At 35.0% G+C, this 13,763-nt stretch overlaps 1 protein-coding gene and 1 pseudogene across 2 annotated transcripts in view; one reads left to right on the plus strand and one right to left on the minus strand.

Annotated features, from left to right (window-relative positions):
- Positions 1 to 13,763, minus strand: part of LOC308346819 (olfactory receptor 4F3/4F16/4F29-like) — a gene marked incomplete at both ends in the record, with an annotated part of 298,432 nt that overhangs the window by 88,501 nt on the left and 196,168 nt on the right. The gene's annotated exons all lie outside the window — the stretch shown is intronic.
- On the plus strand, positions 8,076 to 8,973 carry LOC308346034 (regucalcin-like; annotated as a pseudogene). Its single transcript has one exon. The product of its transcript is annotated as a regucalcin-like (transcript).

Raw genomic sequence — 13,763 nt, forward strand, 5'->3', positions numbered from 1 at the left:
TAAGGAAGAAGCCAAACTTTCACCATTTGTGATGACATAATACTATATATAGAAAGCCCAAATACTCCACCAAAAAAACTGCTAGAACTGATGAATTAAAAAAAGGTCCATGATACAAAATCAATATGCAGGTATCTGTTGCCCTTCTATACACCAATAATGAAACAATAGAAAGAGAAATTAAGAAAACAATCCCATTTACAATTGAACCATAAATAATAAGACACCTAGTAAACCTAATAAAAGAGATGAAAAATCTGAACTCTGAAAACTACATAACACTGATGAAAGAAATTGAAGATGACACTAAGAAATGGGAAGACATCCCATCCTCAGAGACTGAAGAATAAATATTGTTAAAATGTCTATAATACCCAAAGCAATCTAGACACTCAATGTAAAGTCTTCCAACGTACCAACAGCATTCTTTACAGAACTAAAATAAACAATCCTAAAATTTGTATGGAAATACAAAAACCCCAAATAGCCAAAACAATCTTGAAAAAGAAAAGCAAAGCTGGAGGCATCAGAATTCCAGGCTTCAATCTTATTACAAAGTTGTAGTAATCAAAACAAATGGTATTGGCACAAAAATAGAGACATAAATCAATGGAATAGATTAGAAAACCCAGAAATAAACCCAAAAGTCTATGGTCACTTAATCTTCAACAAAGCAGAAAAGAATATCCAATGGGAAAAAGACAGTCTCTTCAACCATGGTGTTGGGAAAACGGGTCAGGTATATAAAAAAGAAAAAAAGTGGACAACCACCTTACACCATACCCAAAAATAAATTCAAAATGAATTAAAGGGTTAAATGTGAGACCTGAAATCATAAAATTCCTATAAGAGAAAACAGACAATAACTTGGCATTGTCTATAGCAACATTTTTCTAACTATGTCTCCTTCACAAGAAAAACAAACTAAAAAATAAATTATTGTGACTACATCAAAATAAAAGGCTTCTGCACAGCAAAGGAAATAATCAAGAAAACTAAAGGGCAAAATAGTGAATAGGAGAAGTTTTTTTCAAATGACATATCTGAGAAAGGGTAGTATCTAAAATGTACAAAGAACTTATAAAATTCAACACCCAAAAAACAAATAATCTAATTAAAAATGAGCAAAAGAAATGAACAGACATTTCTCCAAAGAAAGAATACAGATGGCCAAAAGACACATTCAAAGATGCTCAACATCATTCATCATCAGGGAAATGTTAATCAAAACTGCGATAAGGTATCACCTCACACTTGTCAGAATGGCTAAAATCAACAACAGAAGAAATAACAAGTTTTGATAAGGATACAAAGAAAAAGGAACCCTCTTGCACTGTTGGTGAGAATGCAAACTGGTGCAGCCACTCCAAAAAACAGCATGAGGTTTCTCAAAAAGTTAAAAATAGAACTACCCTATGATCCAGCAATCATACTACTGGATATTTACCCCCAAAATACAAAAACATTATTTTTTAAAAAGATTTTATTTATTTATTTATTTGAGAGAGAGAGAGAGAGAGAGCACATGAGAGTAGAGACGTCAGAGGGAGAGAAGACTCCCCACCTAGCAGGGAGGCCAATGCAGAACTCAATCCCAGGACTCCAGGATCATGATCTGAGCCAAAGGCAGTTGCTTAACCAACTGAGCCACCCAGGCACCCTAAAAACACTATTTTAAAGGGATACATGCACCCCTATGTTTATTTCAGCATTACTTACAATAGCCAAATTATGGAAGTAGCCCAAGTGTCCATCAATAGATGAAATGGATAAAGAAGACATGATATATGAGCGATGAAATATTATTCAGCCATAAAAAAGAGTGGGATCTAGATATTTGCTATGATATGGATGGAGGTAGAGAATAGAACTCTCAGAGAAAGACAAATACCATGATTTCACTCTTGTGGAATTTAAGAAACAAAACAAATGAGCAAAGGGAAAAAGGTTTGGGGGGGACCAAGAAAAAGTAAGAAGAGACTCTTAATTGCAGAGAACAAACCGATAGTTACCAGAGGTGAAGTGATAGGGGAATGTGTAAAAGAGGAGATGCAGATTAAGGAGTGCACTTGTCGTGATGAGCACTGGGTAGTGTATGGAATTGTTGAATCACTGTATTATACACCTGACACTAAATAACACTGTATGTCAACCATACTGGGAAAAATTTTTGCTAAAAATACACACAGTGAAATGCATTTAGTAGATTAATAACTATGTACCAGGAATCAAAAATACATAGTGATTTAATACAGCAATGAATTCATATATGAAACAACAGGTATAATTAGAATTATCACCTAATTAAGTATAACAAAATACATCATTTTCCTTAAAGATACATCAAGACTTCTGCACAGGTCAAATAGCCAAGTCAAAAGAGATTGTGGTAGGAATCAAACTGCATCTTTGAGAGGATAGTGTCAACAAGATGGTAGGAAGTCCCAGCCCTCATTCCCCTACAGAAACACTTATTTGACAACATACAGACCACAATACCTTTTTGAGAGGCCTAGAATCCTGTTAAAAAGTTATAATACCTCACATAAGCAAAACACCAAGAATAGCCGCATTACACTGAGAAAGAAGAGCAATCTCTCGTTATCTGTGTGAGCCCTTGCCTCAAGTTAGCACAGCTCAGTGTCGAGAGATCACATCAGCCCTATACATTTCCCATGGAGGAAGGAGAGAGTAGAACCTGCATCCAAGGGCCAGAGTCTTTTGGTGCACCACCTGAGGGGCCAGTTTCTATCTTCCTTTCACTGGTATTGATGAACCAGTACAGGCTGGATGTCTGAGGAAAGCTAAAAACAAAGGAAAGGGGAAGGTGGCTTGCTACAGAAATAAACAAGATAGAGAAAAAAGAGAAACTAACTACTCTAAATTTTTTTAAATATAAACAAAATTAACAAAGTTTTATCTAGACTAACAAATGGAGCTCAAGTGAAACAAAAAGAAATAATTTTTTTCAAGAAAATAAAAGGAGACCTTAAGACTGTTAACAAAGGAATTTAAAAGATCATAAAAGACTATTATAAACAATTACCTGACAAAAAAATGAATATCCTAAAATAAATGGATACAATCCTAGAAATACACAACCTGCCAAAATTGAATCATGAACAAACAGATACCTGAACTGACTAATAATGAGTAAGGAGATAGAACGACTAATCAAAAGCTTCACAAAAAAGAATAGCCCATAACCAAATGGCTTCACTGGTAAATTCTACCAAACATTTAAACAAGAATTAACATCAATCCTTCTTAAACTCTTTATAGAAGTTAAACAGAAGAGAACACTTCCAAACTCATTTTACGAGGCCACTATTAATATTTAGAAGGCCTTGATATAAAAAATAAGCAGACATTTAGTTTAGTCATTTCCTTTGCTGTGCATAAGGTTTTTATTTTGATGTTGTCTCAATAATTTATTTTTTCTTTTGTTCCCCTTGCCTCAGGAGACATATCTAGAAAGAAGTTACTCTGGCTGATATCGAGGAAGTTACTGTCTGTGTTCTTGTCTAGGATTTTTATGGTTTCAGGTCTCACATTAGGACTACAATAGCCAAGTTATGGAAACAGCTTAAGTGTCCATCAACTGCCGAATGGATAAAGAAGATGTGGCATATATTTATACAATGGAAATATTACTCAGCCATTAAAAAGAATGGAATGTTGCCATTTGCAATGATATGGATGGACCTAGAGAGTATTATGCTAAGCAAAATAAGTCAGTCAGAGAAAGACAAATACAATATGATTTCATTCATGTGGAATTTAAGAAACAAAATGAACAAGGGAAGGGGAAAAAGAGAGAGGGGGCAAACCCAGAAACAGACTCTTAACTGTAGAGAACAAACAGATGGTTACCAGAGGGCATGTATATGGGGCAATGGGTTAAATAGGTAATGGGGATTAAGGAGTATATTTGTTGTGATGAGCACTGGGTGTTGTATGGAATTGCTGAGTCACTCTATTGTATACCTAAAACCAGTATTATAGTGTATTTTAAATAACTGGAATTTAAACAAAAATTTTAAAAAATAGACAAAGACACTACAAAAAAAGAAAACTACAGACCAATATTCCCAATCAATATAGATGTAAAAATTCTCAACAAATTATAAGCAAACCAAAATTCAGAGATTAAAATGATCATGCACCATGACCAGGTAAAATTTATCCCTGGGATTTAAGGAAGAGTCAACATATGCAAATCAATTATTATGGTACAGAACGTTAACAGAATAAAAGATAAAAATCATACAATCATCTCAATAAATGAAGTAAAAGCATTTAAAAATGCCTTTGCATGATTAAAACTCCCAAGAAATGATATGGAAGGAAATAACTTCAATATAATAAAGGCTATACATAAAATTCTCACAGCTAACATAATCAATGGAGAAAAACAGAAAGCTTTTCCTCTAAGGACAGGAACAAGGCAAGGTGGTCAACTCATCCAATATCTATTCAATACAGTACTGGAAGTTCTAGCCAAAGAAATTAGATGAGAAAAAGAAATAAAAAGCAACTAAGCCATAAGTAAAGAAGTAAAATTATTTCTGTTAGCACATGATAAAAACTGTAAGGGCTCCTCACACATACACCAAAAAACTGTAGAACTAATAAAAAAACGGAGTTATGTTGTAGAATACAAAATCAGAATACAAAAGATCATTGCATGTCTGTACATTAACAATAAACATTTGAAAAGGAAATTAAAACAATCACATTTACACTACCACCAAAAGAATAAAAGGCATAAGAATAAATTTAACCCAGGAGGTAAAACTTCTACATGGAAAACTATGGAACACCAATGTAAAAAATTGAAGTAGACATAAATAATGAAAAGATTTCTCACATTCATGAATTAGAAGACTTAATATTGTTCAAATGTCATTTTTATCCCATGTGATCTACATATATCATACAATTCCTGGCAATATTCCACTGGTATTTTCACCAAAAATAGAAAAAACAATCCAAAAAATCATATGGAACCACAGAAGAGCCTGAAAACCTAAAACAATCTTGAGAAAGAAGAACAAAGCTAGAACTATCACAAAGCCTGACTTCAAACTATATTACAAAGCTATTGTAATTAAAACACCATGGTACTGGCATAAAAAATAGACATAGACCAATACAACAAACTAGAGAGCCCAAAATAAACCTACACAAATATAGTCAACTAATCTTTGACAAGAATGCCAAGCATACATAATGTAGAGAGTCTCTTCAACAAATGGCATTTGGAAAACTAGATTTCCAAAAGCAAAAAGATGAAATTGGACACTTATCTTATACCATACAGAAAAATCAACTGGAAGTGGAATAAAGATTTAAGGTATAAAAATTCTAAAATAAAATCCAAGGAAAATGCTTCATGATATCGCATTTGGTAATGATTTCTCAACATGACACCAAAACCACAGGCAACAAAAACAAAACACACAAGTGGGACTACATCAAATGTAAAAACTTCTGTACAGCAAGACAATTAACTGACTGGGAAAGGCAACCTATAGAATGGGAGAAACTATTTAGAAACTATACTTCTCATAAGTGTTAATACTATCTATCATATATATCATATATATCATATATATCATATATCATATATATCATATATATAAAATATATACATATAAAATGCAACTCTCTCTATAAATATACGTACAAAAAAGAACTCAGACCACTCAACAGCAAAAACCAAATAATCCAATTTTAAAATGGGCAAAGGACCTGAATAGGCATTTCTCAAAAGAAGACATAAAAATGGCCAGTAGATATATGAAAAGGTATTCAAGATCACTGATCATCACAGAAATGCATATCAAAATCACAATAAGATACCACCTCATATATTACAGTGGTTATTATAAAAGAGAAAAGAGAGAATGAATGTTGGCAATAAATGTGCAGAAAAGGAGCTCTTGTACACTGTTCATAGGAATGTTAATTAGTATCACATTTTGGAAAACAGTATGGAAGTTCTTCAAAATATTACAAATAGAACTACCTTATTATACAGCAATCCCACTTCTGAGTTTATATCTAAAGGAATCAGTTTTATTTCATTTCAAAGAGATATCTACACTCCTACATTCATTGCAGCATTGTTCACAATAGCCAAGATACAGAAATAATCCGATGTCCCTCTATGGATGAATGAATGAAGAAAGAAAATGTTTTATATAAATACAATGAAATATTACAGAGCCTCAAAAAGGAAGGAAAACATGTCATGTGCAACAACACAGATGAATCTAGAGGACATTACACTAAGTGAAATCAGCCAGTCATCAAAGAACAAATGCTACATGAACTCACTTATCTGAGGTATCTAAAATAATCAAATCATGGGGCTCCTGTGTGGCTCAGTCAGCTAAATGGGTAACTTCAGCTCAGGTCATGATCTCAGGATCCTAGGATTGAGCCCCCAGTAAGGCTCCCCACTCAACGGGGAGTCTGCTTGTCCCTCTCTTTTTCTTCTACCTCTGTTCCTCCCCTCTCCCCGATGTTTGCTCTAATAAATAAATACAATCTTTTTTAAAAAATTTTAAAAATAAGATAATCAAATCATAAAAACAGAAAGTAGAATGATGGTTTCCATGGACTAGAAGGGAGAGGGAAATTAAGAGTTGTTATTCAATAGAAAGTTTCAGTTCTAGAGTTAAGTTCTAGAGATCTACTGAACAAGACTCTATCTGCAATTAACAACACTGTACTGGACACTTAAAACTCGGTTAAGAAAGCAGATAAAGTATTCTTAGATTAAGTACCAAGTATTCTTTTGTTTCGTTTTGTTTTTAAGATTTTAAATATTTATTTGACAGAGAGAGATAGGATACAAACAGGGGAAGCCTCAGAGGCAGAGGGAGAAGCAGGCTCCCTGCTGAGCAAGGAGCTGCATGTGGGACTCCATCCCAGGACTCCTGGATCATGATCTGAGTTGAAGGCAGACACTTAATTGACTGGGCCACCCAGGGGTCCCTCAAGTATTCTTTTAAGAAAAAAATTTTTAAGATTTTATTTACTTATTTGACAGAGAGAGATCACAAATAGGCAGAGAGGCAGGCACAGAGAGAGGGGGAAGCAGGCTCCCTGCTGAGGAGAGAGCCCGATGTGGGGCTTGATCCCAGGACCCTGAAATCATGACCTGAGGCGAAGGCAGAGGCTTAACCCACTGAGCCACCCAGGTGCCCTAAAATATTTATTTTTAAGTAATCTCCACACCCAGTAGTGTCTTGAATTTACAACTGTGAGATCAAGAATCTCACACTCTACCAACTGAGTCAGCCAGGTGCCTCAAGTACCAAGTATTCTTACAATTGAAAAACACACACACAGAAAACCAAAACTCAACATTTTTTTAAAAGACTTACTTACCTATTTGAGGGAGAGAGAACAGGGTGGAGGGGCAGAGGGAGAGAGAAGCTTAAGCAGACTCTGCATTGAGCTTGGAGTCTGACCATCCCATGACCCTGAAATCACGACCTGAAATGAAACAAAGAGTTGGGCATTTAACTGACCGTGCCACCCAGGCACCCCAAAACTCTCCATCTTTGAATTCACTGATAATAGTACTAATCTCTACAATTCTTCTTAAAGTGAAATATTACTTTGGTTTATTATTTTAGTAGGTTAATTAGATCTAATTTGCTTCACTTGGCTTTTCTTATCATAACAGATTTCATTTCATGACTTAGGTAACCAATATGGAAATATTCCAATTGTCAGTATACTTATGCCAATTTGTATCTCAAGGTATGGACATAACTAAAGAATAGATTTAGGAAAACACACAGCACACTCTGAGATAGGCACAGAAAAATTTCATTGGCCACCTGATTGCCACAAACCCCTATTTCTGACTGTCCACAGTAGCATTCTCTTTCTCCAGAAATTAGTGACAGTTCAAAATCAAAATCAGTATCTAATAACCTCAAAATTTTTGATTATTCTCATTATCCTTTGAAGAATAGGAAAAATACAGTATCAAATTGTGGCTGTGGAGCCAGTTCTCCAAGGGTCACTGACACCAAGACAGCTTCCGGTTAACAATGTCTTCCATTAAGATCGAGTGTGTTTTGTGGGATAATTGCTGGTGCGGGGAGTCTCCGGTGTGGGAGGAGGCATCCATCTCACTGCTCTTTATAGATATTCTTGCAAAAAAACTTTGCCAGTGGGATTCGCTCAGCAAGTGCGTGCAGCAAGTGACCGTGGATGTCCCCATCAGCTCTGAACCCTTCACCAGGGAGGAGGCTATGTCACCACCATTGGAACAAAGTTCTGTGCTCTGAACTGGGAAGATCACTCAGCAGTTGCCCTGGCCACAGGAGATAAAGACCAGAAAAACAATTGGTTCAATAATGGAAAGGTAGATCCTGCTGGGAGATATTTTGCTGGCACCATGGCCGAGGAGACCACCTGGCAGCTCTGGGGTGGCACCACGGGTCCCTGTACTCCCTCTTTCTGGACCACCAAGCAGAAAAGTATTTTGAGCAGGTGAACATCTCCAATGGTTTGGATTGGTCCCTGGATCACAAAATCTTCTATTACATCGACAGCCTGTCCTACTCGGTGGATGCCTTTAACTATGACCTACAGACAGGAAAGATCTCCAACCGCAGAATTGTTTACAAGCTGGAGAAAGAAGAACAAATTCTAGATGGGATGTGTATCTATGCTTAGGGGAAGCTCTGGGTGGCCTGTTATAACGGAGGGAGAGTGATTTGTTTAGATTCTGAGACAGGAAAAAGACTCCAAACTGTGAAACTGCCTGTTGTTAAAACAACTTGATGCTGCTTCAGAGGTAAGGACTACTCTGAAATGTATGTGACCTGTGCCCGGGATGAAATGGATCCCAAGTGTCTTCTGTAGAAGCCTGAAGCTTGTGGGATCTTCAAGGTAACTGGCCTGTGGATCAAAGGAATTCCTCCCTATCTCTATGCGATATGAGTGGCAGGACTTCTTTCCCACTGAAGGAACTTTTAAAGACACATAGAAAATTCTAGAGCCAAAATTTCAGTCTAGTTACAAAAAAAATCAAAGAAATGATATTATTAACAGGGTTTACAATTTTTAAAAGGTAGAGCACTTTAGTAAGGGGTGACAGGTAGTTTTGATAACATACTAAAAAGCCTTCTGCAAAGGTATTATAGAAATAGAGAAAATTGTTCAACCTGTCAACCAGCCTCTTGATTCTCTGCAAATTGCTGGTGGCCGGGGTGGCGGGGGGACCATGTTTGTTCTGCACTCCATACTTATAATACCTAAAGCTTCAAAAAACTAATAAATAATGGCTTAGTAACGACTTAAAAAATAGTCATGGCTGTGTAGAAGAGTCCTTCCTCAAGACAACACAGCCCTCCCTTCACTCAAGAAGCTTCAGTTTGGTAAATTGAATTGATTCTAAAGTAAATCTCTGGATGCATTATACAAATTACTTGTTGCCTGGATCTGGGAATGGAAGTGGGAATTAACTACAAATAGGCACAAGGAATATTTTAGGGAGATTGAATTATTCTAAAACTGAATAATGATAATGGTTATACAACTCCATAAATTTATTTTAAATTACTGAGTAATACACTTAACTGGATAAATTTTACAGTATACATATCAAGCCTTCAAAAAGTTGTTAAAATACCAAATGAGATTTTGCCATTCTAATATTTCACTATTTTTGGAACTCCCCCTGATATGTTCAAGTATTAATTCATTATTTCTCAAAATTCCAAGTTAGACAAACCATTATGGGTATAATGTGATAGTTTTCATAAACGTGATAGTGGTGCCCAACTAATACCATCAATGGTTTATATAACTTGCAATAACACAATAAACATCTAAAGTTAACCTAAAATTCTCTAATTTGAAAAAAAATATATCAGAGCACAAAATCACAGATCATAACATTGAACTGCTTGATTTCCCTGGATCTCTTCTGCAAGTTGTGATAATTTACCTTTGGGAAAACCAGTGTACACAGAAGTCCTGGTTTCCATTAGAAGCAATTATGGACTCTGCCCAGTCCTACCACCCAGTCCAGCTAACTAACTCCCTTCCAAATGGTAGGAACTATTTATAACTATCTGTCTCAAGAAATGGTGGCAATTCAAAAGGTTGTGAACTGTCTGTACATCTCAGTCTCTTGAAGCTCCTGCTGAGTGAGATCTGCACCTGAGCATGAAACCTGCTCTCTAACTCCCCAAGAACTGGTTATATTTCATTCCCAAATCTTCTTTCTCCTTTATCTCAAGGTTCTTTTTCCTCATTCTCTTTATTTGAATAATTTTTACTCATATAGTTTTATACAGGTTCTGGTATCATTTTGATAATTTCAATTATATTGTGAGATGAATTTCTCTTCAAAGAGCCCATATCTTTATTAAATTGATACATGAAAGGGTTTCAATTTTTCATGCCTTTTTTTCCTCTGATATTAGATTCATGGGAATTCATGGAACATTATATTTTGGTTATTTCATTCCAAATGAGTATAGTCTGGCAGAGCAAGCTATCTTATGTTCAGAAAGAACTGAATGATCAAGTCTTAAAAATCATCATAATTATTTTAAAAAATGTATTAAGTACTTATTATGTACCACAGCATACTCTGCTGTTGTCCGTATATTAAATCATTTAATCCTCACAACAACAACAGTATAAGGTAACTACTATTATCAACCCTATTTTACAGATGAGGAAATTCAGGGAGAGAGAAGTGAAGCAACTCACCCAAGGACACATAGTTCATAAATCAAGGAGATGGAGATTCGAATCCAGGTAGTCTGTCCCCAGAATGCTCACTATTAGTTACTATACAATACTGCTATTTATAAAATTACTCCTAGATCATTTTTCTTATTTCTTAAACTAATTTCAAATTTTCTTTTAAAATATTACTTATAAAATATAGATAATAAGCGTTCATATTTAGGAAAAAATAAAATCACTTAAAAACCCACAAACTAAAGATACTATAAAGGCTAAATATTTCTATACATACATTTACATTATATGTTATTTTAAAATCTTTTTTTAACTTAACAAATTATTTTTTCAGCTTAGTTTATCTGAAGTTCTAATCTATGTCATGTGTTCAAAAACTCTTCTGAACATAGACTCAAGTGTGTTTAACAGTTCTCTTCCTGCTTCATGTACCAAACAGCTTTCCATTGGAGGCTTAAGTTTAAAAAGTATACTGCTCTTTCAAATTACTGATTTTTTCCAAATATCCAGTGATGTTTTCAGTTTAGCAATATGTCTTTAGGATGCTTTAATATTTTACTATAATTTGAGGACAGTTCCAGATACTCTGTAATGACTATACACATTTTGTTTGAGGCAAAAAATAAAGAGGAAAGTTTGTACTTTTTCCAGTTTTACTGCATTAGATTTAGGATCTACTCATGACTGTGAGGTGCTGAGGTCACTCTGTGAGAATGATGTCATGACAAGGAGGTTGCTGATCGAGATTGGTTTCCATTCTCCATCAGCAAGCAGGTGCCGATGAGTTTAAACCTCAAAGTCATTTGGTAAAGATTTATTCTCCACCAAATATCCTACAATAGCTTCTATGCTCTGATTCTGCCTACCATGTCTTCTTGAATGTAAGTGAAGACTATCATTTGATAGTGCCTACCTTGTGCCAGAAATTGTGCTAACTACTGGGATATACAAATTGGCTAAAATCCCCTTTTCTCAAATAAATTATAATATATTATATTATATTATATTATAAAGAAATAATTATATATTTTATTTTTAAAAAGGTACAAGATATAACAGTAGTTCAGAGATACTACTCTGCTTAGGGTTATAAATGAATACTCCAGAGTAGCTTATATTTAATCTCAGTTTTGAAGGATAAAGGAAAGTGGAATTAACATTTCTGCCAGATAGTTTTACCCATGTACTCTCAAATCTTCAAAACATCTGGAGATGTTTCTCAGACTGAGAAACAAACTGTAGGTTCTGGAGGGGGATTTGGGTAAGCCTGGTGGTGGGTATTATGGAGGGCATGTATTGCATGGAGCACTGGATGTGGTGTATAACAATGAATTTTGGAACTCTGAAAAAAATAAAATTAAATAATTTTTTTAAAAAAATCTGGAGATGTAAGTTAGACACTTCTCAATATATAGACAAATAAATACCATCAGCATAATTAGCTAGTATATCCTAGTTTATATAGATCATATGTTGCAGAACTAGAATGGCAACCAAGTCTATCAGGCCTTTTAAGCAAATATGTTTCCTCTTTGTAATGACCGGGAATAACACAGATGACACTCTATGCAAGAGCAGAGAAATGTGAAAAAATAGAGTAACACATTCAGTTTATAAAGAGCTTGATGTGATATGCTACTAGATTTTAACATATCCACAATGATAGAACCAGAAAATGAAATAGGAGAGTTACATGACTATATTTGATCTTTATTTATTATGTTTAATTAGCCAACATATAGTCATCATTAGTTTTTGATACAGTATTCAAGGATTTGTTAGTTGTATATAATACCATATTTGATCTTTAGATAGACAAATCTGAAAGCAGAGTGTAGAATGTATGAAATGTAGGTAATATTGAAGGCAGAGAGATCATTCAGAAACCTTTATGGTCATTAATTAGAAAAAATAGACCTGAAATAAAACTGACTGGAAATGAAGAGGAAGAAACAAAACAGAACTACTCAGGAAGTGTAATTTTCCTTCTGGTATATAAGATGAGAGAGGATAAAAGGTGTCTCAAAGACTCCTGGATTAAGCATCTGAGAGAATACTCATGATATTTCCTAAAGCATTAAAAAGAGGATGAAATCATGAGTTCACCCTTGCACATTTTAACTTTGAAGTGTTTGAGGGATGTCCTTTTATGTACTACAGTAAAGTCTTGGGTTTATTATGCTAGAGTCCAGGAATAGAGCTATAGATAGGGAAATCTTTCATAATCTGGCTGGTAGGGGTGGGAGGGAGAATCCATGCATCAGTGAAATATACAAAAAGAAGTTAGAAATAGGGGTGCCTGGATGGCTCAGTTGTTAAGCATCTGCCTTTGGCTCAGGTCATGATCCCAGGATCCTGGGATCAAGCTCTGCATTGGGCTACCTGCCTGGAGTGGCAGGGAAGCCTGCTTCTCCCTCTTCCACTCTCCCTGCTCCTGTTCCCTCTCCCACTGCATCTCTCTGTCAAATAAATAAGATCTTTAAAAAAAAAGAAGTTAGAAATATAGGAGAAAAACCAAGAAAGATCTGTTATACAAATATTAAAAATGCATCTAGCTTCAAGTTAACATTGCTGTATTTAGTCTCTTAAAGTAAGTTTTTATTTTTCTCAACAGGATATCAGAAGGTAGACCTTTTTCTGACATCAAAGACCTTTTAGACAGGATTATTTTTCTATCTGTTCATAATATCTTCTTTAACACGTAGATACTCAAAGGTCATGAGTGCTGCATCTTTGGGCATCACATTAATCTTGAATGCAAGGATAAAAGAGCCCCAAAAAAGAGACTTCTCCACATTAATCTTTCTATTTTAATCTGGAAAAGAAAACCCTCCACAAAAGGCATTGTTCTTTATTTCATCAAAACAGCTACATGCCCCTCTTATACCAATCCATGGCCAAGGTACATAGATTATCATATTTCATCCCAGAGCTAAGATAAGAACCTATGTTTTTCCAAAACTCAGAAATTTCCATCAAATGCCTAAACAGATAGGTGTTCTCTTATCACAAAT

The sequence above is a fragment of the Martes martes genome, assembly GCF_963455335.1.
Source record: "Martes martes genome assembly, chromosome: 7".
NCBI classification, from domain to species: Eukaryota; Metazoa; Chordata; class Mammalia; order Carnivora; family Mustelidae; genus Martes; species Martes martes.